This window comes from Plodia interpunctella, chromosome 10 (assembly GCF_027563975.2).
Source record: "Plodia interpunctella isolate USDA-ARS_2022_Savannah chromosome 10, ilPloInte3.2, whole genome shotgun sequence".
Classification (NCBI taxonomy): domain Eukaryota; kingdom Metazoa; phylum Arthropoda; class Insecta; order Lepidoptera; family Pyralidae; genus Plodia; species Plodia interpunctella.
Genome location: NC_071303.1, coordinates 3,923,909 through 3,947,388, shown reverse-complemented (window position 1 = coordinate 3,947,388; position 23,480 = coordinate 3,923,909). Strand labels below are relative to the sequence as shown.

Sequence of the window (23,480 nt, the reverse complement as noted above, 5' to 3'; positions counted from 1 at the left end):
TATTGTTTTAAAAAATAACGAGATAAGTTTATTCACGAAGATAACTAAGTGAATAAAAGAATTTCTAAATAAATAGGATACATCATACATTTTAAAATTAGTAGGTTATAGTTGCTTTTTCCTTGTTGTTCTCTTGCTGTTCTGAACGATGGCCATCAATTGCATTTGTACATAGAAAATAGCATCAAAATATTTATCGACCCGAGCCTGCATTTCAACACAGATCCGGGTTGAATAGTAATTATAATATGTACTTACCGTCTAATTATTTCTACTTTGTATTGTATGTTGGTATACCTACCAGAAGTCCGCTTCTATATCTATAGAAGCGGACTTGTGGACACGATAGAACACCATGTGTGTGAGTGCAAACTAAGTGCGTTACATCGGTTACATCGAATTTCTCACAGGTGCCGTACACCCTTATGTCCGATTTCAAACAATTATGTATATTATGTATCTGTACAGATTTGAGTATATGTTGTGTTATTCATCATGTGTGCGTTGTTTTTAGTTTTAAGCTGGATTTACCTTTGTAATGCCAACTATTAAAAATAATGCCAACTATTACAAAAAATGCCAACTATACTAACACTATCGGAAAACAGTTTGCCAAGCTTTACTTTTTTGTAAGTACCATAGATACACGTAGGACATGACATTAATTTTAATTTATATATACAACTAGCTGTTGCCCGCCGCCCCGCCCGCTTAAAAAATTAGCCAGTGCCACAATTCAGCTCCAATTAACTCACTTAAATTATGCTCCGTTTTGACGTGAAAGACTAACAAACTACACTTTAATATTTATACGGAAATGGATCACAATACTTTTCGAGCTTATCGGAGAGAGAGAAATCATTCGCTAGCTCTACCAGGAAATCCATTCCTGTTGTTATTTTAAACTTGAACCTATTTTATTTATAAATCCCCGATATTTTGTTGTCATTATTCGCTATAACATTCTACATTGACAGAAAGAGACAAAACATACCTACTTTAGCTTAAAGTATGCTTTAAGTTTTTATGAATAACAGGAATAGGTCAGACAGACAGCTCAATGGCAAATGAAAAGTATACATATATACAGACATACATACATCTATTATTATGACATTGATCGTTTTGCCTTTGTTAATTGAATTTTATCTAAAAGAAAGTATTTTTCTCTTGAAGTGATCAGGGATATGTTGACCTCGTGCAAATAAGGGTTATCGGTTCATTTAATTTATAATTTGGTAAACATCTTGTTAATTAAAATGATTTGACTAATATATTAATTAATGAATGTAAACTACTTCGAAAATATTGTTTATTTATTTTTTTTATTTCGTGTTCTCGTAATTATTTATAACTTTTACACGCAGCTACGCTTTTTTACACCTTTCATGATTTAGTTAGGGTGGGTCAGGGTTTTGGCTCAGGTTATCAAATAGATAACGCCTGAACAATAAATATAAACACGAATATAAACAATTGCCTGCACAATATATTAAGGCGGTTAAAGTTGTAATCATATTGGGAGTTATCCTTTATGCAAATTATGTCTTCTACCTATAACTGAAAATCAATGATTTTTATGGTAATGCATTTCGATTATTTTCAACCAACGATCGTTACGTAATTGTGTTTTAATATTAAGGTCTTCGTTTTTTTTGTATATCCCCCAGCAAGCAATCTAATAATAAATAAATTTATCTATATTAGATACACAGATAATGAAGACGACGACGTCAACGAATGGAGGCAATTAAAATCTATGGAGCTAAGTGTCGACGGTGACAACGGAAAATGGCGAAAGTTGGTTATAATTTTCTGCGTGCGTTAGCATTTATGTCACTGAGCATCATTTGCACTGAAGATTATTGGGTCATTAATTTTCGAAGATGATTATTTCCTGTCTTGCTTGATCGTGATCGTGTTATAAAATACCTGTCACTTGATCCAGCGTCGCGCGGATGAACGGGATTTAACGGGAATAAGCTGTAAAACTTGAAAACGTTCGCGTATATTTAGACATAATATAGTCTTTAGACGTTAAATGTCCCGTAAGTTATATCTACGTACGTAGAAATAATAATATCTACCAACAAGACGAAGAGCGAACTATTTTGAATCATACATTTATTTTTAGTAACTAATTTAGCACATAAATTTAGGTGTATTAGAAAGTTAAATTAAATTTATGTAAATGACTTTAACAATGCTGGCAATATTTTAAAAGTGACCCTGTAAATTATAAATTAATGAATATTTATCAGAAACTTTTTAGACACTGTTGTTGTCATCATGAGTCACTTTTCAACGAGATCGAAGTGCATGGTCTCGATTCTGTTAACGTTAATTCACAAATAAAGAATTGTTTTTCAATATTGGTACATATTGTGGGAAAATAAGACATACTTTTGAAAAGCCATTGATATACGATTTCGACTTAACGTTAGCAGAATCGACATGTACTTCACACTTGAGATCGAGAGGAGGGTTCTGGGTCAACGAACGGTATCGTGTCATTATTGTTGATATTTTATAGTGGCAGGGGCACAATCATACTTAAAACAAGTTTATTTACAACTAGTTGTTGCCAGCGGCTTCGCCCGTTTAAATTTTTCAAAGTAGATAACGCGTGAAGTGGTAACAAATAAATAAACAAACTTACTTTCGCATTTATAATATTAGTTGGGATTTATAGCCATCAGGTGTCATCCTCATCATTATTAACAAATTAGATTTAGCCTGCGGCTTCGCCAACGTAAGTTTCCCACTCTAACAGTTATTTTTCTGGGATGAAAGCCTACACATACATACATTTTGTTTAATTTTATAAAACACTCCAATACGTTGGGTCATGAATGAGAATGACGAATATAAACTTAGGCACCTTTTCCGTTCAATTAACGTCGATTTATAAATAACTTGACTAGACAAAAAAAACATTTCGTTATTATGGAGTTACATAATTAGAATTTTCAGTGACAATTCTAATCCTAACTTAATGTTATAAATACGAAAATAAGTTTGTTGCTTTATCTACTCAATCAATCTTCTTCAAAATTTTCATAGGTAGACGTGTAGTTTGAAGTGTGATGAAGGACATAGGGTACCATTATAATTCTGGAAAAATATTGTGTGCGTGGGAAACTCACGAGGTAAGTGAAACCAGGGAAAATTTTAAATCATCAGAGAACATGGAGACGCAAAGAAAACTATTGTCGATCAAATTTCGTCTCTCTTCGACGATGTTGTTACGATTGTTGGAATTTATTTATTTATTATCTTCCCCGTGTTTATATTTTCATCTCGAGGAGATCTCACAACTAAAATAACAGCAAATGCTCTCAATTACATTAATGTGATAACAGATTCTTGTCGCGATAAACACGGGCGAAGATTTCAAACGAAAACAGTATTTATTTATATTATAAGAAGTAGCTGCTAGCACCGGATTTGCAATCGTAGAATAAACCCATAGACTTGTGAACTCCTGAACGTTTCGTCTATCTCTGTGCCATATTTCATCAAAGTTTGTCCAGTAGCTTTTGAGTTTAGCCATTGCGAGCGAAAAAAACAAAAACACAAATCTTTTATCTTTATAATATTAGTAAGAAGTTTCGTAATTTATTGTTGTAAGTATAACTAATACTGAAAATAAGAATATTTTTTATAAAACAAAGTCAGACTCTCGTTTACATTTTATATTACGATAGGATAACATGTAGCCGTTAGAATAAATAATAATAAATGGCTGAGGGTCCTGGTTATTAAGTGGATTGACTCCTTTAAAAATGAAATTTAATGAAATTTTGTATGAAACCACAATGAAACACATACGACTCGATTAAAGGAGTGATTTACCATTTCCTTCGCCTTTTCATACACTAGATAAAAAATATCAGCCTACTAAACATAAGTAATGTCGGTATGCAAACTCACGTGGAGTAGCATTCGAACCTGGGACCTTTGGAAATGTACATAGTTTCCTACTCAAGTAGGCACAAACATAGATAAATTGGACATTGATCGACGACCTGAACTAATTTATACAACGCGGTGGAACAAACAGACGAATTAAAATTTAACTAGTTTCATTTGTGTGGTCTGCTTCGTTTTAATTAATTTTGATTAAGAGCATTTGCAGAAGATTGTGTTCAAGGTTGGTTGGATTAGATTAAGTATCATTTGTTTGTTTTTTAATGAAAATTGACTAATTGTACCTACCCTTCTTTAGTTTTATTATATACCTACATCAACAAGTCCAAAGAGAATTTCGGAATCGGAATTAGTTAAACTCAATAAATTTGTAATAATAGAAATAATAATAAAAAATAATGTATGTGTTACAAATTACAATAAGTAAGTACTAATTCCTCGACCGTTATGACGTGATATATACCTTTCAGTTTACGAAGACTTTGCACGTTTAGTATCATTCACAATCACACATTTAGGTAATCAAAAAAAACCTAGATAATTAAGCATTTAAAAAAATATAAGTTTATATCCCTAGGTTATACCTATACCTAATTGTTTTTCATAAATCAGAAAGACTGGTGCACAAGTTTTGGTAGCGTCCATATATTTTGTGTAATTGATATTACATGGCAGTTGGGAATTGTGAAATAGGTGTATTTGGTCGTCAATGAAAAATTGATTATGGCTACCTATATGTATATGTCAGTGGATTCTTTTTCAGATTGTTTTAATGAATGAACTATGTATTTAATTATCGCACCGAAAAAATTGGCAGGCATGATTTGTACAATTTCTCTAATAATTTTGCCAAAAATTGTTCGGCCACGCGAACGAAGTCGCGGGCATCAGCTAGTATTCAAATAAGGTTTATTATCAAACTGGTACTCATCAAAGAAAATGTTTACCTTGACGAAATGTGATTTTGTGAAGGGTTCCGGTTCCGGGTGTAACCATACCTACTACATGTTTCATTTTTGGAACAAATGCTATGATATGTATTTAAATAATTAAAATTGGATTAAGTATATCAGGAAATCAGCGTGTAGTGTCGCCCGAGTCCAAATTTAAATTCGAATAGGTTAAGAATTAAAATTAAATCAAAAAGGGAAACAGAAAACCTTGCGAATGTGATAAAAGGCAGACCTAGATTAAAAAAAAAAAAAAGATTACAATGACATTGTAATAACTTCACGCACTTGTAAATCCAGGTTATTGTGCGTAGTTTTAATTTACATTGTACTTACGTACAATGCAGTTTATTTTCAATTCAACTGGCAAGTTCCCGGTGCGCATGCGCCCATCGTGCTCCGCTTGCGCGCATGGGCGAGATGATTCAGTCTGGCTGTCACGACAGCTGACGAGCGTTGGAACGGGATTCGTTCCAAAGCTTGCAGCGGCTACCACAGCTGCCGCCGAAGCGCCAGTACTCCACTACGCGGCAAACAGCGCGTGTGCGCGATATCGTCTGTCATCCGGCATTCGATCCCAACGCGCTATATTCGAAATTCAAATTTAAAAAAAATAAACTCCTCGTCTTTGGCATAGAAAGTTATTTGATGTTATTTTTTGCGCTGTTTGTTCGAAATTATAGTGCCTTATTCAGTGTTGTTTTGTGATACGCTTTTCAGCGAATTCTTAGTGCAACGCTGTCTACGACCCGCTACGTTTTTGTCGCGACTTATTTTTAGGCGGAACCAAAAGGTAAGAGCTTTTTGTTTACCGGAAGTAGTTTTGTAAGGGGAGCATACATGCATGCATGCATGAAATACATGTTTTTCTGCCTGACATAAAGGAAGGGACTACTACACACATAGAGCACTTGTAATTTTTTAATTGGATGTTGTGCTTGTTAATGTTGTATTCGATGGTTTGATTAAATTAAATAACAACTGTAATCACTACTGCTAATGATAATAATTTAAATATAACTAACTACTAACTGTGTTTAAATTAAGTATTCGTTTAGCGGCAAATCGAAATCCCTAGTTTTCATTTACCACCATGGGATACAGGCGTGATACTATGATAAATGTAATGTGAAAAATATAAAATAAGCGCATATTTCGGCTTGAATAAAGCCTATGAAAGCCTTGCGCAGGCGCAGTGCAGGGCTTTTCTAACGCTTAAGAGATAATAATGTAGGTACCTGGTGGTATTAACGTATATTTCGTCAATAAGCTACAAATTAATTTCTATCCGATATACCTATGTTTACGTTGGAAAATATGCACTTCACTAGTTTCGATGGCGGTTAAATAAAACTCGTAAATTTAACTACAGTGTGGTTACCTAGGTTTAATCCTAGCGTTATAACATGTTTAATAAATTATTATCTATTGGCAAGACTAATCTCTGGATCAATATGTATATAGTCTCCTTGTGTCAGTAGACCAGAATACTATATGTGTTTATTTATATAACAGGTAAGTTTAGTACTAAATAAAAAATAATTATTCATTAGTAGGTAGTATGTAGGAACATGGTGTATGAACAATAATATTTTGATCGACGTGAAAGTATTTTATAAAATAACGTGAAGCTATAGTATAGAGAACGATACGAACGATATGGGATATCAAACACGGAGACGAAATAGCTTTTTTTACGAGGTAGAACATGTAAACAATCTTCACATTACTTATTGTTGAATTTTGTTGAAAATAAATCAAATATTAGTTCAAACCTATACATTCTAAAGTAAACATCAACTACGAAAGTAATTTCCTAAAAAGTGTATTTTAATTTATATTGATGTATAATCATAAAAAGACGTACCTAGCTATGTAATAAGATTGAGAAAATAAGACTTGTATGAAACATGAAAATACGGAGCTTGAAACTCTTTTTACTTGACGTTGACGAGCACTAAGAAAAATAATTTGTGAAAATTTCATTTCTAAACTGAGGAAATGTAAGGCCGTACCATTGACTGTCAGTGGACGACATAAGCTTTTTACAAAAATAAAATTTTTGACACAAGCTTTTTTGTTGTCAGAGATCTTATTGCATTCAATGCCTGACAATCACGTCCGTACAGTAAACCATTGATGAGTTCCATTGCGAGCCGTTCGTGGGTGCACTATCAGGTCATGATTATTATAATAATGCATTGTCATCCAAACTAAATGTGTGTACAAAATTTCATCTCAATAGGTTGAAAATTTAGATAAATAATTCCACCCGAGCATACCTACATACAATGCAAGTTAAATGCATTGCAAGTTAAATAAAAGTTTGTGAAATACAATACGTTTAAGGAGCCGCACACCATCTCTCGCAATCGAAGAAATGTTGATAAATACGAAAGAAATTCGAATGAGGAATTATTTAAATTTACTTTTTTTCCTGTATTTTATTTCCTGCCAACTCCCACTAGATCGTGCTTCGAGGATATTATCTATGTTTCGAGTGCCTATAATGCGTCTCTGGCATGGCAATGACCGTCGAGTGCCGTCGAGTCATGGGGCATCATCTGCATTGTGCTTGATGCACAACGCATCACTTGCATAATGTAAACAATTTGCGTCAACTGACATTTACTGCGTTTGCTCTCGATTATACGCATATTTAAATTTGTACTTATCTTTATACCTATTGTAGATGCATATCGTGTAGATGGTCGGATTAGTGAATGTGGCGTAATTTAATTTTTATTTACATGTATAACCTGAAATACAGCATTATAAGGCTTATGTCAACTGGAATCTAGCAAATAGTGACTAGCAAAAATATGTAACTAAAAAAGATATAATATCTTAATAGCGAATCGTGAAAACGTTTAATTGTAATTTATTTTATTTGTTTTATGTAAAACAATTCGGAGTTTTTCATAATTACTCCTTATATATCACATATTATATACTTAAATATTGATTTTTACACAGCATTGCCATTCCGAAAAAAAAAAAACAATGCAATTTTTTCTCAATAGAAAGTTTTTGTAGTGCAGCACATTTTGTCATTTTTTTTAATGTTTCGCACCTAGTATATGCTAATACGTTTACCATGTTGACACATAAAATAGTGAAAGTTACTACGAAGTAGATGATTGGCAAGTTTGTTGCTTTTGTATTTTAACTATGTCTAATTTATTAAGCTAATAGAAAATTGATATATCTAATTAAATAAGCTGGCGTGACAGATTGATCTACATGGAATATTAATCTATTGTTATATCAAAGTATAATAATAATTATAACAACACCAACATTTTGCGTCTTTTAATAAATCTCATCTCAATAAATTATTACTTTTTCAAATATCGATATCAAAGGCCATTTTAGTAAACATATAACATGTTGTGAATCACAAAGTTCATTGCTTGACACTAAAAATCTTATTAATAAATGTTCTTTGACTAAAATAATCGATTTTAAAATACTGGTACATACAAGAAGCTATGAAAAAAAAATAATGACCTCATTGTACTACCACAACAGCTATCGAAGTCATGACTCACGACACGACAACGCTAGTAAATTATAATACCCTTTGTTTTATTTAGCATTGCAAAAATGCAGATTCAAATAAGGTACCCTACCTATAATGAATATTGCTGATACAATAAATTATATACATGGGCGATTGGGTGTATTTAGAAATTTTTTTTTTCAGGGTTGCTTGGGCCGTTCGGCAGTTTTTCGAATTTCTTTTTTTATACCATCACTTTATTTTTTTAAGTCCCACTTGAGTGTGTATTTTATTTTGTTTGTAAAAATTCTTGATGGGCCCATTCTACCCAGTCCCCCGTTCGTATGCGCATGAGTATCATTAGCCCAAAAGAAATATATAGCTAACCTAATTAGTTAGTTATGTAGATTATCTTTATTTAGTCTAAATAATGCAATTTAATAATTATCGTCCAATTAAAACGCTTTGACGCAAAAGTTTATTAATAATAAGCACTAATATAAGATGATGATGAAGGTTACATTTGTAATGATAAAAAAAATTGCGACGTGCTTTATGATATTTGTATATAATAAATTAATCAAATACGTTTTTAAACCGTTGCGGATTTTTGGAGCGAAAAATTGTTAATTGTATCTATGTAAAATTTAAAAGATGTTTTCACTGGTATTTTTAGAGATAAAACATGATAGCCACGATAGTGAAGCACGATATAACTTGGATTTCTATTCTTTTTATATCGTAGTTTTTTCAAGGTTCTAGAAATTCTTAAAGAAAATGTTATTGGAATGAGAAATTTTATTAGATGAATTAGGTAACTAGGAAAGCTCATTAAACTTGCAGTCACAATATTATTATTATATTAAGTAGTTATTCGGATATATAGAATCTAATTCTTAATTTATATTAATTTTCGAATATTATTTGTATAGTCTCAAAATAGGTAGGTTCATTGTTCGACACTTGCTATTCATTGCATCCATAATCGAGGTCTTCAATTACAGTCATATACCTACAGCAGGGCATTTGAAAACTTCAATTAAGTTATTTTTACGTGCATATGGGCAAGGTAAGAAAGAAATGGTATGATTTTGTTATTTGATAATCTGGTATTTGTAACAAAGGTTTTTTTTTCCAAAAAAAATATTATGATAATTGTAAGTCAACCATCAATTTCTTTTGTGTCAGTAGTAGTTAGTAGTTCTTGTTTCCACAGATAATGAAAATAAATATGGTGCCTTGCTACTTGTGAAACGTTTTGTCACAAAATCGTGTAGTTATTTTAATGTCAAGAGGTAGTAAACTTTCACAGGCGGGATATAAACCACATTTTTATGTTAAAATTTGTTTACGTTTTAATGTTACGTTTTTTTAAAAAGTACGTGTATGTATACATGATAAGAAATTATTTTGAAAATATATAGTATATGTAGTCTGTATGTAAGTAGGTAGGCATTTTTAGCAAGAAAAATCAGCACATGTATACACCTAATGTGAGAATCACTTTTAAACAATCAGTGGGACTAGTATAGGCGAAAATTTTAGTATGTACTTTTTGGTGTCATTTTTATAATTGCTTTATTGAAACTATTATTGTTTGTGTAATTTTGCAATGAGCACTGTTGCAATAATGGAACTAAACTAACATTTTGTTGTCAATAGAGAATTTCTAGTCTGTTGCTGCATTTGTACTAACAATTTCAATTAGCACGGTCAAATAAGTCCGAATGATTTTAAACTGTAACATAAAGGAATAAAGTATGTTTTTAAACTATGAACTGTGCGTTGTAAAACCGCAGTTCTTGTGAAAGTTCATTGCCTCTGCAGTGATAATCGCTTAAGGCTTGCTGTCTGAAGCTATTTGAGCGATTTCATCGAAGTTATCCGGATCTTTGCTTATGGCGTCATGCATGAGCTGTGATTTTGCGCATAGGTACATACTTTCTTTTAATCTGGCCATAAAACAAGCGTCTTGTGATGAACAAAGATAAGATGGTCGTACATAATCTAACGTTTCGCAGAACCCGAGTTACTTAACAACTATTGTGGATTTGTAGCTTGCTTTTCTCATTAATGGATGCAATAGCGCAATTGACAATTTTTTGTGATATAAAAGTAAAACTTGAAATATTACTGCTGCTATTATTAAGGGCAGATTCTTTGTTGTTTAAAGTCAAGGTTTGACTTGTTCTTATTGGTCTTCTTTTTATTATTATGGAACTAGTATTTCTATGCGAAACTGGTTCAGAAAACGTTCACAGTTTGAATTCTCTTATTGTGTTCATAGAATGTGGCTTTTATTTTTTTTACTTATTTGTGGCTTGTTGAGCTTTAATAATTTTTTTAGGTATTGATTGTTATATTTCTGATCCCGTTAACTCCCGAAGAATATATGTATGTCTGTCCGGGGCATCATAGCAGCTAAATGGCCGAACTTATTTTAATCTAGTTTTTTTTATTTGAACCTATTTTAATATAGTTTTTTTTATTTGTTTGTAAAACGTGCTTTTAGTTTGGAAATAGCTCGTTTCCAGCAAATGATGCCAGCAAATTCACGGGAGGGTTTTTTGATTTAGGTTTTTATTATTGAAGCTTACTTTGCTTGGTACAGTCAATAGCACATCAAGTTATTCGCTTGAACCTCTATGGCGCATGGCGGACGCGGTAATAATGGCGAAGTTCATATGTGCTGTTGACTGTAAATGAATTTGTCTTGTTGACTCTAGATAATATGTGAACTTATGTAGGTAGTTAAATAATATTTTTTTATGCAATTATTAGTTTCTAATACAAAAAAATAGGTACCTAAGTAAATATGATAACCGCACCACGCTATAATTTCAGATTCATTAAGTACTTAAATATTTTTGTGAGTAGATAAAAAATATCGCAATGTCTGTCAGTTCGCAGCGAACTATGACATTAGTATCTCGGAATAGATGTGTCGCAGCCATATAGTTAAATCAGCTATTTAATTGGAAGGCCCGTTCATTAAACGCCGGTATTCAATTGAATGACTAAATGATAACTGGCCAAGTTGTTGAATGAAACGTCCAATGACTTGGCTGAACGGCTCATTTAGCCGTTTTGTTAAATGGAATACTCACGATTTCGTATTGTTTGGTTAAACCATCTGAAATAGGTTCTACTACTACCACTACTAAATCATCTGTCTGATTTTACGTCAGCCGTCTCCAAAGGGCTAGCTTACGATAAGATAACCTAGTGCAATTAGTGATCAGTCTAGGCGTTCAATTGAATGGTGGCGTTCAATAAACAGGCTAGCTTTCTAATTAAATGGCTAATTTAACTGGATGGCTGCGACAGGTACATCCCGTTAGTATTTATAATGCGACACAGAAGATATGCGCAAGAAGTCAGTGTTTTAGATTTTCGATCGACCGGTTCACCTGTAGCTATAATCTCCTTAAAAATATTTTTTGCTGTTTTTCACCTATCATTCCGGTTATGTTGACAAGTTTTATGTGAAGGCTTACAGTGATGGGGGCTTAAAAATAAATCTTGATAGGTAAGTAAATTATGTTTATAATTTTTAGGGTTTCGCAGGTCCTCAAAAGGAACTTCGTTGTCCATCTGTCTGTCTGATGTAAAAATAGAACAGAACAGGTATAGGGCGGCCGTAATAGTAGAACAAGCAAAAATTAAAAAAAAAAAACAAAAATCCGCTTGCTTAAGAATCCTTGCGTTGAGTCCTTTTATTTGACACCCTTATTGCCTGTATAATAAGCCCTTTAATTTGATACCCATATTGTAGTAGTTCGAAAAAGAAAAATGTTTGTCACCAATTCCAATGTCACTGCACAGCCGCCATGTTTGTTTTTTTTTTTAACGTCGCCTATAAGAACTATATATGTAAATCCGTGCAGCGGTTTTGTAGATATTATGTGGTAATAAAAATATTACATATATACAAGATACACGTGAAATGCTATACCTTTCTTTTGCAGTCTGGTGAAAATAGTTTTTAATAGCCAAATGTTTAAAACACATTACCTATATCGCATAATATCTAAGTCTGTGACCATATCATAATGTGTGATTTTTCACGTCATATGATAATACCATAAGTTGCACTTCCCGTAGGAATTCTAGTTTAAAATCCACTATTAATATTATTAATGCGAAAGTCTGTCTGTTTGTTCCGCTTTCACGGCTAAAACCGCTGGAACAATTTTGATCAAATGGTTTGCATGTAGTTAAAGACCCCAAAGACAGTTCAAACATGCTACTTATTTAACCAAAAATATATAATATATATATAAATATTGTCTGTACCGCTTTCGCAGATAAATTCACGCGGGCAAAACTGCGAGCAAGAGCTAGTCTTTTATTAGGTTTTAAGTATTTAGACCCTGATTCAAAATTTGAACGTATTATGACAAGGTTTTAAGTATTTACAAAATTTGATCCAAAATTTGGATGTATGACATTTACCTATTCAACCATGTGAACTGAGATACTCGTAACATACTTCTATATGACTGTGTCATACTCCTGAATTGAAAATCAAAGGTCAAACTAAAAAGAAATCGTTTCGTCGTTTTTATCGCTTAAGTTATTTGCATCTGTGTTTATTAAATTAATATACACAGAATTTTGTACAAGGTCAAGTGAATTAGCGTTTTATTTGTTCTCATCTAAGTGCTTGTGGCAAATTAACTTAGCTTATTGAGAATATCCAGGTGAACTAGCTGGAATTATTTCGTATCAACAACGTAATTTGTTTGGAAAATTAATGGTTCTTAAATATTTACGATAGAGGCGCTGCTCATTGTCCCCTATGTATTGTTATTTAATCCATATATATTTAATTATTTCATTTGCATTAAGTACATTATTTTCCTTTATCTAGAGTCCTGACATAACTATCAGAAAACAACTGCCGCGTCTGTCTATCTGTTCGCAATAAACTCAAAAACTACTCGTACTGCTTGAGCGGATTTTCGATGCGGAGTGACGACCTCGGTGGTAAAGTGCTTGCCTCTGAACCGAGAGGTCCCGGGTTCGATCCCGGTCGGGTCATGATGAATGGTCTTGGATGTTTATCTATATATGTATATGTTATAAAATATAGTATCGTTGAGTTAGTATCCCATAACACAAGTTTCGAACATACTTTGGGGCTAGCTCAATCTATGAGATTTGTCCTAATATATTTATTATTATTTATTTTATTATTCCTGGTGATTCCTGGGGTAGGTTTTATTTTCCCCCAATGAAGCCGGGATGGGCCGCTAGTTATTGAATAAAGGGAAGTCCCTTTATTCAATAACTATAATGTACACAAATTGATTGTAAAACTCGCTTAAATACATTTTAAAAATATATTTACTATCTTTTGACATTTACTAAAGATCCACGTTCAGCTCTCCAAAAAATGGTATTTATATTTCCATAAATTAACATTTAAGCGTTGATAGCTAAGATTTCTATCTAGTAGGAATACTCCAAACTACCACAGACAAAACCGCAAATAGTTTTTCTGTCCTTTGTATGTTCACTAGTGGGTCAGTTACGTCATCAAGTGGAACTAAGAAGGGCCGAGATTTGAAATAGAAACCACTAAATACTCGCTTGACGACCTTGATTATTCGGATAAAGGTGGGGCGCAATCAGTGGCGTATCTAGTAACCATAGTCTGGGGAGAAATGGATTTGGATAATATGTAAACTACGAGTTATCGATATAAAATGATAATTGTGCGACTGAAAAATAAAATAGCCTGGTCTCGGCGCATATTACTGGTTGACTATTTAATTTACTTGTGCCTATGCGTTTTCTTGCCACTAAATGGCGGTAGTCGTATAAACCATTTCAGACGCCTTGAATAAAGTCTTAACTACTGTATGTCAAGAAAGTAAAAAGCGGATTTTTAACGAATATCAAGATATAAACACATTTTTGCACGCCAAAAAGACGCGCACTCATTTATTTTTATCATTTTCTTGACAGACTGTACATATACGTACATTATCGTGACTTTAATACGAAGATTTAAAAAAACTGACACCGACTGCTTCGATGGTCCTCACCTAGCCCACCGGTAGCTACGCCACTGGGCACGGATCGACCGTTCTAGAAGAAAGTGAGAGAGGCTTTTGCGGCTTTGCTCAACATTTAACATTGGGACAGCGCTGTTTATGATTTAAACTAATATGTCAAAACCCAGTTTTGATGGATGGACCGAATAAGAGATAAGCGGAATAAGCTTGAAAAAGGCCAGCGCATAGAGATGCGCGTGCGCGTGCACTAGGTTGTTTGGTATGAAAACACTAGGAATTGAATGTCATCAGTATTTCGACGAGCGACGTGGCTTCAGAAAGGTTTTGTGAATTATATCACGCGAGCGCTACTGCGAATACCAGTGGAAATCTAAATAGTAGTGACTTCTTCATTAGCTCATATAGTTTTTATTTTAGCTTAATTGAAAGCAGAATATAATGTAAACAAAGGCCTATGCCTATGACGCATTGTTCTTCGCATCAACACTCACTTACACAAAGTGATATAGTCGCAGTCACTCCGTATCAGTTAAGTCTATTATAGATTGTATAATCGCGTAATTATATTAAACATATCTTTTGTATGACACTCAATGAATAAGGTTTTTTATTTACTTTTGTTGTATTTACATAAATAGTATTTATCTGTTAGAAATATGTCCAGATTTATAAAATATACTTAGTAGGGTCCAGATTTAAAACAAAATATAGTACCTATGTTATTGTATTTATCCATACTAGTATTGTAAATGTGAAAGTCGGTCTGTCTCTCGCGCCTTCACAGCTAAACCGCTGAACTGATTTTGATGAAATTTGGTATACATGTAAAGATCAAAATTCAAATGTCTAAATTTTGCGTGACATGTGACGAACGTGCCGTATGTCAATAAAGTAAAAGATCCAAATTAGGTACTAGGTATACTTAGTACAAATGTAATCGATGAATATTTGCATGTGTGTAGTTAAATGTAGGTTTCGATAAAGACAGGAACATCTAGTGGGGAAGTAGGTACTTGACTAAACGTTGAATGACACGATAATGTGATTTACATATGGATGCAAGTACTTAAATATTTATAACATAGTGCATTCATTTGGACCTTTATGCGATGGCGATACGGCGAATGTGTTAGTTTTTAGACGTGCATCATTTCAATACAGTATGTTTCTGTAAATAGGTCATGATAAATGCGACGTATTGTTAGTGCTGATTATTGCCGGCTGTGTATGACTGAAATGCATATGCATGAGTGTATTGTAGGATCTGGACTTCCTCGTGTCGACCATTTCGAAATGTCCCTTTTGTTTTTTTTATTCTTGGGGTCGTCGCCCGTTATACTTTGTCTTGGTGAAACTTTTTTCATTCATTCGAATGTATCATAATACAATCCACGACTTATCCGCCTTCATACTAGTGTGAAAGTCGAGAAATGGTATTCCTAACTTTAATTCCTGTTACGTGCGAGACTAAGATGAGTTTATGCCCTGCATTTGCCCATTTTCCGGGAAAATTACTGGGCGAAAATCCGGGAATCTATGACCGGGACCCATTTTACATCGTCGATAAAATTAGTTTAGGTTCCTCGACTTATTTGCATTCACTTATTTTTCTACAACCATAGATATGATCCATATATTTTAGAAAACTCTGCAAAAGAACCTATACATTTTCTGGGTCTTAAAACTGTCGTCGTTAATAAAATATTTCAATAAAAATGTGTGTAACCTTTAAGAGGAAACCAAGATACAGTGTTTAGAAACAATTAGCATGTATTTACTAATTGATTTTATTTATTTTACACATATTTATCAACACAATAACTGACAATAGATCCACAAATTAGCATTTAACATCTGAATTAAAACTCCCGATAGATCTTTATTATTAATTGCGCATTGCATAATTAAGTAATTGCGATTTGTTGTATGTGTGTATGTATGACAGTTTCCTGATCGTGATGGAAAAATTGTTCTAAACCTATTGAAGCATTAGCAATGCTAATGTAAGCTGATGATGTTTCTTAATATAATGCAGAAGCATATGTTCTCCACAAACCTGTGTCGCAATTTATTGCCATTTACACTTAATTTATGTTAGCTCACACGCTTTTCCTTGGGAAATTTCTACTCTTATTAATTTATTTTCTCTAGAACGTAAATCTCAGTATATAGAATGCATTCTAGAATATGAATAATAATAGGTATAAATGAAATGTATGAGTAAAATTAATATATAAAATTGTTTTAGAATGTTATATGTTCTTGTAACTAACTTTTAGCAGAAATTGATAGAGATCTCAATTCTGTGGTAAAGCTATTCATATTTTATAAAATTTATAAAAAGAACTGTCGCATCTGTCTGCATATATATCTCATCATCGTATTAATGCGATAAACACAAAAACCACCGGAAGGATTTTTGTACGGTTTTCACCAATAGATAAGAATGATTATTATTATGGTTTTACCCGATCGAAACCAGGACAGTCCAAAGTTTTCCATGTAAATTTTGACATTGTAGAAATCGAAGAAACTCACGATTCATAGGATAAGGATATAAGGATACGATACGTATCCATATACACAATCAAGAGTAACACGCAATATTTAAAGGTACTTATCATACCGTTTAGTCTTGTTTGTCAGTCCACTACATTTGCTAATCACGGCAAACACTCCGCGCAAGGTTCATCTAAGGTAGTTAGACACCGATTGTTGGTTTATTTTGAAACGTAAGGTACGTTTCAAAATAAACCAACAATCGGTGTCTAATCTTTGAGGCAAGGTTGGGTGACTTCAGGGCTCTGTTCGATTGTCTTGTCATTTTTTTTATTTTATTACTATCCTGTGTAATAAATACTCGTATACGTTATTTACGTAAATGCCAGTATCAAAGGTATTTCCGACAATTAAAACTATTTTTTCTTCGAAATGCCATTCAATATTTTGGTCTGACAAATTTGATACCTAACTCATTTTCTATTAACGTGTCTTCTTGCCCAATTCTCATACAATCTAAGGTTATTTCATCAATTTTCTACATTTTTTGAAGATTTAGCAAAGTTTCAGCATTAATAGAAAATTACAATCGAAAAATTTTATTCAACCGTATTCGTCCATTGAACTTTTTCCATTCTGATTTGCTGAAAATGGTGCAGATTTATGACAAAAACTTAGATTGCATGAGAATCGAGCCTCATTATAGAACGAATGGAAATTCGTTTTCATTCTAAATTAGTTTTTTTTTTTATATTTCCAACCTATTCGTGCCCGTTACTCTATTGATTTTATACTGATTTTACACAAATTGTTTTATTATACGTAACTAAAAAGAAACCTATATGTATAACACCCATAGATCCAATACAACAAAGACCCGTAAACATGAAATAAAGCGATAAATTAATAGTAATCGATAACAATAGAAAGAATACATTACTTTAAAATTAATAATTATGATGGCGATGTATGAATAGTACATGAATGTTGAGTTTGATAGTGTTATGGAAGTTTCAATGAAAATATGGAGATAATAAATGGATAAACAAACAATAATTACATTATTTTATAACCATATTTATAAGCAGAAGTCACGTGTTAGTGTAATTTAAAGTAGAAATGAATATTCAATACTCATATATCATAATCACATTATATAAAGTAGGTACTTTCCTAATAAGAGGGGAAATCTAATTTAAATAACAATAATTTAAAATAAATCTATTAAAATTTTTAAATTTAAAAAAATAACCCTTTTTTAATTTTGTTCTTCCAAAAATCCGTCAGGTAGTTCTTGAGTTTATCGCGTTCAAACAGACAGGCAGACGCGAAAGGGGGATTTCTTTTTATAATATGACAGGATAGATAAATAGGTAATTTATTAAGTCTATAACATTTCTATTGATATTTTTTAGCTTAAAACTAAAACTAGGAGAAGTTTGAAGTTATAATGACGAGAATTGTATTTACAATAGAATTTTCGCAACCGAGCTTGCAAGTGATCTCGAAATCGGCGAAAATTAGCCAATGTTTGTCTGTCGTTGCCTAAAAACTGTTTGCAAGTAATAAGCACTTACTTGATAAGAGTTGGCAGGTTAAGGTTTGTGCCAATTAAATATCACTATCACTTCCCTCGTCTTGCATTTAATTATGTGTTGATGCTAATTAAACAAAATTGTAACTTGTTTTCGTACTGATAATGTCTTTCTCTCATCTGAGCGTTTTCCCGGTTTTTTCCACAGCCTTTGAGTGTCGGAGCCCAGGTTCCGCTTTCTTACTTTTGCGTCTTTCCGTTTTCATACTGATAATATGATGATGCGTGCATACCTACGTTTGATTCTTACTTTTTTATAACTTGAAATATTGTATGAAAACGCAAATTGGTAAACCAAATTATTTACTAAATTTAAATGTGTAAAGTGAGAATTGGATTGATATTTGTTACCCTTTCCTGTAACAAGTCCTGTCCTGGACTGATTTCGATTTGGTATTCTGGTTGAATAAAGTCTGGAATATAACAAATAATTTATTTCATAATTATTGTCAGTAGGCTTCTTTTTCTGACGTGTGTGGACGGCTGGGCTATGTAAGATAACCTTGATGGTTTAGTGATAGGTACCTTTATTTTAATGAGCAACAGCAAAAAATACAGAACATACTCTATATGTTGGAATAAAAAATACTTCCTGGCAGAAACTGGTTTGGTTTTGTATTATTTTTTATATATTTTATATAAAGATACAAGAAAGAGATAGACAGTAAATAGGAAAGTAAACATCTACAACAATATTGACCTAGGATTTTTGTTTGAAACATTGTATGTAATCATCTAGAAATCAACATAATTTTAATTCGATAATTTAAAGTTTTAGAAAATTTAAAGTTGAATTTATTAACTACTGGTTGTTGACATCACCGTTTGATTTAATTACCATGGTAAACAATATAAAGCTTTTCAAATATAAATTCATTGCTAATTGATATATTGTTTGTGATAAGTTATTTTTAAACAGCATTTATTTGATTAAATGAATATATTTTTTTAAATATTGTAGTTAAGTATGTGCTTTTTAAAAGATCACAGTCACAGTATAAAATTAACCTTTGTTAGGTGAGCTTGAATTAATGTAATTTATTTTTATTAAAACACTTATTAAAATATTTATTAGATTTTTTCAATTTTCCGCATTTAATCGAGAGCTGTGGAAGCAGAAAGGGGAGGACTGTCCCCAGCAGTGGGACACAAAATAGACTTACAAAATTTCGAAAATAAATTAAATGCCAAAGTGATCAAATCCCTTACGAGTACTTTGCTTCTCGCTAATTTCATAATTGTACCTAAGTCAAGCAACGGGAAGTACTTACTACATTAATAGATTCTCATTTACTGCAATAATACTTAGGTTATTTTTAGATAAAGACACAAATTTCATCATTTAATGCGCAATCAATTTCTAATAATTTCGTCACTCGTGTTACAAATTATTTTGTATATTAATCGATAAACTTTAAAGATATTTTATGTTCAAAAATAAATGTATATTTATATTTTAAGAATTTTTTAATATTAACCTGAAGCTGTCATCTGTATCATTTCCATTTTTTATAATAATAGGTTAGTGCATAGCCACAATGGTAATGAATGAAGGTATGACATGTCCTTTGCGGCTCTGTTCAGCCGACGTCTTTAATTTTTTTTAATAAAGATCATTACTAGTACAAAAAAATCTAGAAAACACGTAAAACTCTCAAACGAAAATTGACTCAATTTTATTTTTCTGATTTCGATCTAGGTTATAAAAATAAATAAATATATAAGGTCAAATCACTCAGATTGAGCTAGCCCCAAACTAAGTTTGAGACTTGTGTTATGGGATACTAACTCAACGATACTATATTTTATAACAAATACATATATAGATAAACATTCAACATCCGGGCTAATCAGAAAAAGATCATTTTCCATCATGACCCGACCAGGGATCGGACCCGGGACCTCTCGGTTCAGAGGCAAATACTTACTTTACCACTGCGCCACTGAGGTCGTTCTACGAGGTTATGATTGTAATGTTCTTTAGGAATGCCATAATAATATAGATACACGCACCCCATTGCAAAATTAAAAATACTCTTATTCATAAAAAATATTTCTATTATACAAATATATTTCTATGTCTCAAATATAGCAATGGGCAAAACATTTCGGGTTCACCTAAGTTACACGAGTGACCATTTCTCTGAACGCTAAATTATGTAATTGTTAACGGTTAAGTGATAAAGCATGCCAAGAAGACGAAAGTAACCTAACCTTAAAACCTACCCGAGGTTGACTATCCTTACATGAGAAAGAAATAAAAATTGTAGTAAGTTCTAATCTATTCAATAGTAATAGTTTGCTATAAATAAATACTTAATGTGGTTTATGAATAGGGTAGACGACTTATTATTTTGGTGACCATTCAAATATATTTACTAGAAGCACCAGTGAAAAACTATGTGTGATAATGACAATGCTTTCAAAAATATGTCAAAAATAAAATCACACAATTTTGGACTCGTCTAAACGCTCCATACTAACGTGACCGCACGATAAAGTAGTATCTTAACGAAAAAGCTGTTTGTTCGACAATTACCTATTCTTTATTGCTTTTATGGCGATGAATTTGTGGCGTGGTAGAAAGAAAAAAAAATGAATAAAATTTAATAAAAGTGGTTGCTAAATTTTAATTTTTCATCATGGTTGAGATATCTTTTATAATTCTGTTATTTTTTATAATGGACTTTCCAACCAACTTTAAATCTTCGTATAATGATTCTGTGGCATTGTTACAGTCTATAAATTATCACAATGATTTTAAATATATCTAGGTATTTTATAAAGATCATACATATTATTCACAATTTTCTGATTCGGTCATCTACCCTATTATAGTAGTTATCTAGTTTACATAAATATATTTCGCTGGTATCAAATAAATTGCTGATGAATGCTGTTGAAATAGTTGGTTTACTGTTTGGCAAGATGTCGTCTGCAGTGGTACTGGCGCAGGCGCAAGTAGGTGTTTGTGAAAGCGTTCTCTTCTAGAAAGATTCGTTTCGTACTGGTTGGCTTCTGCGTGCGATCGCGGACCGCAATTCGGTGTAACAGATGCGACACTACTAAATGCGTGTACGCATTTATTCAGAAACTAGCTGTTGCCCGCAGCTCCGCCCGAAAATTGTAATTTTATTTCCAGTAATAACATTTAGTGCTGTACAAAACAAATACTAATGCCAGTGATCTATATTACAAATATTAACAAATACAATTACTTCAAATCTAGCTAGAACATCGGCCCTTATATGAAAACGTGACAGACATACAGTTGCATTTATAATATCTTTTCAGGCACTATTCCATGTTAGATTCGACTTCCCGTTATCAAGGTGACGATGTTGTGTTTAATAATTAATCTAAAATAATTCTAATTAAAATATTTTAGATTCATTATACAGGTCGAATTATTCTATAATCTTGTTATTTTATGCTGCGACGATTCCAGTTGGGCATGTTTTTATAGTGACGTTTTTGCAATTTGAAGCATCGAAACTAGGATCATATGGTTTGTGTAGCTTTCATACGCAATTATTTTGTATTCATTGCCAGTTAGATAAATATAAATGGTTTCTTTCTTCACATAGACAGAGAAGACTGAATATTACTATATTCGTGAAAAATAGTTTAAATTACTACCTGCAGCAATCAGGGCTATTTTTTATTTTTCTCATAAATTATGAATTTGTACTTTATTGCTCTCAGATATTTTTCATAATCGATTTGTGACACTCGAGCCTATTTAGGAAATGTAGGCAACCTAATGACGAAAAGTATTGAAAATGTAGTTATATGGGATCTATATCCCATACATTAGAACATAATAAAAAATAGTTTTTCAATAAATAAAATTAATGAGTGCTATTTAATTAAATCCAATCTGCAGATCACATGAGCGGTCAAAGTAAAGCCCAAAAGCTTCATAAAAATTTTTATTCAATCGTAGTTGTGTATATAAATCATAGGTTGAAATATATGTTGAATTTTAGGTGAAATTTGGACTACTCGACCAGTCAGATAGAAACGTTTAAGCTAACATTGCGAATTGACGAACATATTTTTCGGGCATAGAGCAAAAAATTACTTATGGCTTAGTTTGTCTTAGTGAAAGTTGCATAACCGGTCCCAGAAAAGTTGCTTTCTAGGTCCAAGGGACGGTGCAATTCACATACTCGGTAAATATTCGTGTTTTACTAATTTCTTCTCTTCCTAGCGTGTCTTGGCTCAATATGTGAGGATCTGTAGGTACCACGCCACTCATACAGGCTAAAGCATTATCTGTGTACAGTGTTGGTGGTAGTGAACGCAGGGCAGGATAATATAATGTGCCATGGTTTGGTTATGGTGGTTATGTTAATCATCAAAGACGATGATGGCAGCTATCAATATCAACCAACCAACACTGCATTATGTCATGTGAGTTCGTGTGTAATAGAGCGAGTGTTTTTTTTTTAGTTTCGCAATCAAAACGAGACAAGAGTTAATAAAGAGATGAGAGATAGGTTGAAAAGGAAGCGAGACACTAAAGTAGATTTTCCTAGAGATTTCACTACAACTAAACATACATTACCCTACTTATGATATGAACGAGCCAGAGAAATTATCTTGGTGACTCCCGAACAAAAACTTGATGTGCGCTTGTAAGTATTAAAATTATTGCTTAATCGATTGCAACCCAAATTCGGGTTAAAGAAAAAAATTTTCTCATAAGAAACTTCATACAACAAACTCATAATAAACTAACAAACTCATAATTCACTTACATGAGAACTTAGAATCAATGGCTTAAACTAAAAAACTATTTACCATGTTGTCGTTGCGCGCAAGATACAGTATTTTTTTATACTTACATTCTATAAAATAAGCTAATAAGCAAGTTAACTTTAATAAAAAATAAGTAGGGTAGTAAGGCATCACAACCGGGCGGCTCACTAAACACTTTGCAAAGCAAATTGTATTATTTATATTGTATTTCAAAATTT

General features: G+C 32.4%; 1 protein-coding gene across 2 annotated transcripts in view; it reads left to right on the top strand.

The window, feature by feature from the left end:
• The first annotated feature begins 5,301 nt into the window (after window positions 1-5,301).
• The window catches only part of LOC128672889 (uncharacterized protein), a 40,691-nt gene continuing 22,512 nt past the window's right edge, over window positions 5,302-23,480 (top strand). Inside the window, exon 1 of one of the 2 annotated variants that reach the window (XM_053750391.2) lies at window positions 5,302-5,673. The gene's annotated coding sequence lies outside the window, so the exon portion shown is untranslated. Of the gene's footprint in view, window positions 5,674-11,763; window positions 11,912-23,480 lie in introns of those variants that run through there. The other variant, XM_053750392.2, reaches the window with a different exon arrangement.